The 3,078-nt window shown below is 33.2% G+C and overlaps 1 long non-coding RNA gene across 1 annotated transcript; it reads left to right on the forward strand.

Annotated features, from left to right (window-relative positions):
* Positions 1 to 1,268: 1,268 nt before the first annotated feature.
* LOC139432245 (uncharacterized) lies at positions 1,269 to 1,877 on the forward strand. Its single transcript, XR_011642107.1, has 2 exons — positions 1,269 to 1,552; positions 1,620 to 1,877. It is a non-coding gene; the product is annotated as an uncharacterized lncRNA (long non-coding RNA).
* Positions 1,878 to 3,078: the final 1,201 nt, after the last annotated feature.

Genomic DNA, 3,078 nt, shown 5'->3' on the forward strand with positions numbered 1-3,078 from the left:
CAGTTTGGTATTCCAATGTTATGGTCACAGATATCAGATCATTCCGATTGCTATTTCTGTAACATAAACCTAGACAGCATAAACAAAAAAAACAAAGAAAAGTTTTGTTTATCCTAATGAAAGATCAGCCAAAAAGCCGATTCCGCACAGCGAAACTTTACCAATACCAAATCCTCCTGACCGATTAATGCAATCCAGTGAAAGTGATCAGAGTAAAGGAGAGAGTGAAGATTTGTCATCTAGCAGCGACTATGATGCCAAAATAAACCATAAACTGTCACAGAAAGAAGTAAGTGACTTAGCTAGAGATCTGAAGTTGTCGAAGATTGATAGTGAGGTATTGGCATCCCGCTTACAGCAATGGAATTATTTAGAGGCGAAGCATTTGTACAATTTTTTACGAAAGATCAAGGTATTTGTTATTGTAATAAAGTTGCAGAGACTGTTTGATGAATTGAAAATAGATCATAACCCAAGTGAATGGCGTCTTTTTATCGATAGCTCTAAAAGCAGTCTTAAAACAGCTTTACTTCATAATGGAAACACACTACCAACTATTCCACTTGCTCATGCCGTCAATGTTAAAGAAACATATGTGCGCATATCAGACGTTTTGACTCTAATTCAGTATAACGCATTTGAATGGAAAGTTTGTGCAGATTTAAAAGTAATTGCCGCAGTAAAGAAATTTACTAACTTCTACTTTTTAAGTATTGAGCTGGGTTTGATGAAAAACTTTGTGAAAACGTTGAATACAGAAGACCCAGCATTTAAATATCTCACCCAGCTCTTTCCACAACTATCGTACGCTAAACTAAAAGAAGTCATATTTGTTAGCCCTCAAATAAGAAAATTAATAGATAACAACGAATTCATGTCAACATTACCAAAAGAACCAACGGCGTGGATTAGCTTCAAGCAAACCGTCCATGGATTTTTAGGAAACTATAAGGATGAGAATTATCGCGAAATAATTTCCAACTTATTGCACAATTACGAAGCCATAACTGCAAATATGTCGCTCAAAATCCATTTTCTCCATTCGCACTTAGATTTTTTCCAAGCAATCTTAGAGCAGAAAGTGACGAACAAGGCGAGCGGTTCCATCAAGACTTAATGACTAAAGACCGGATTTATATGCTTTTGCATGTTTTGCATATAACTTCATATTTTACGTTTTTATCGCATATAAATTTAGTTATCCATATAGTTCGATATCATCTCATGTAATTTCATATGAGCACAGCAGTTAATTAATACTGGCGGTATCTAGTAGTAAACAGAGAGTTAAAAGTGCGGCAGTGGTCTGCTTTACAACATAACTTTGATTGTGTGGTTCCCATCCGATTTTCGTAACATAACCTCTAAATCATTTCAAGCCACACAAGTGTTCAAGTGATTTATACGTTAAGTTAGTATGTTAAAGAAACAATAAATCATAGTGCCGAAAGTGGGTTCTTCTAAGGCCGAATTGCTTGAAATGTGGATAAAAATATCTAACCAGCTAGTGACTGACGGGAAAGTTGTTTTTTGCAACGCCTGTTCCAAACAAGTACGTATAAAATAAGGTTTGAAGGCTTTTTTTCTAGAACTCATTGATGAACTCGTTGATTTTTAAGGTGGCGTGTAATCAAAAATATCAAATTGATCAGCATTTATCAACAACTCTCCACCAAGAATCGGAAAAAAGATCAGGTAGCAAATTAAACCAAAGTTTTATTTCTGATGCAATGCCTGAGTCATTACAACAAATCGCTGGAAATGAGTTTTTTTTTCGATTTATGCAACGCCATGGCCCAATCAAATATACCATGAAAGAAATTAGAAAATTGGAAAATCCAGAAACTTTACTGTTTCAAATTTATAGCTATTGTCGTTGTAAATAATATCTTTTTATGCTGTTTTGTAATGTTTATATATTATATTTATATACTATTTGTTACAATGCAACATTAAAAGTAGTATTTATGTGACACATATGCATTTTTTTGTTTTGACCGCATAATATTGTCCATATTTCCGGAATATTACTGCATATTTTGACCAATTTTAAACACAATAAAAAACTTATATTGCTTATTTTTGTCGCATATAAATCCGGGCCTTATTAATGACATAGGAAAGATGTTATCAAGGTTACTGGGACGCAGGGATGATGGGAGATTATCTCTGAGTGTTATCAGAGAAATCGACCCAAAGACATACAATTGTCGAAATGTAATCATATCCCGCACTATACTAACATTGAGTAAGGTAGTATATATTAAACATAAAATTTAATTCCATAAAAGTTCTGTAATATAATTTGTAATATATACCTAGACAATATAAATAAAAAGACAAAGAAAAATTTTGTATCGTTTGTAAGATCAGCCAAGAACCCGAGTGCGCATAGTGAAACTCTGCCAAAACCAAATCCTCCTGACCAATTAATACAATCCAGTAAAAGAGTACAAAAAAGTTATGAGTAAAAATGACAGTGGAGAAATGTCATCTAGCAACGACCGCCAATAAATTTTATCTACGACTGCTTGGATAAGTCATCATTACCGCACTCATTTGAGGTGATTTGAGTTACGTAATGAAGTTCATTACCACACTGGTTTCATTACGTAACGCATTTTTAGCCTAATCAGAACAGACTTAATTTATTGAAACGAGCAACAATACAAAAGAAAAAGTGCTATCTACTTACAGAGAAACAATACTATTTATTATAAACATTAATTGTTATGTTTTTACATTTCAAAACACTTATTCTAGATGACTATACATGTTGCTGAACCTGACAATTCAAAATTGTCAACAATCATTTCAAAATATTTTTATAAATGTCAAATAGACTTTTCTAAAGAAATTGATTTTTTAGTAATTTTTAGCAGTCGTAGATAAAATGCTGTATATCACCCGTGGGCTAGAGCATAATTACAGTACTCGTGTGATTACACGACTCGGTCTACGACCTCGTCGTGCAATTCTCCACACTCGTACTGTAATTATGTTTGTAGCCCACTTGTAATATAAATAACTATTAATTACTTAATATGCTTAATGTTCAACATTTAGAACAGGTAAAAT

This window comes from Onthophagus taurus, chromosome 1 (genome assembly GCF_036711975.1).
Source record: "Onthophagus taurus isolate NC chromosome 1, IU_Otau_3.0, whole genome shotgun sequence".
NCBI classification, from domain to species: domain Eukaryota; kingdom Metazoa; phylum Arthropoda; class Insecta; order Coleoptera; family Scarabaeidae; genus Onthophagus; species Onthophagus taurus.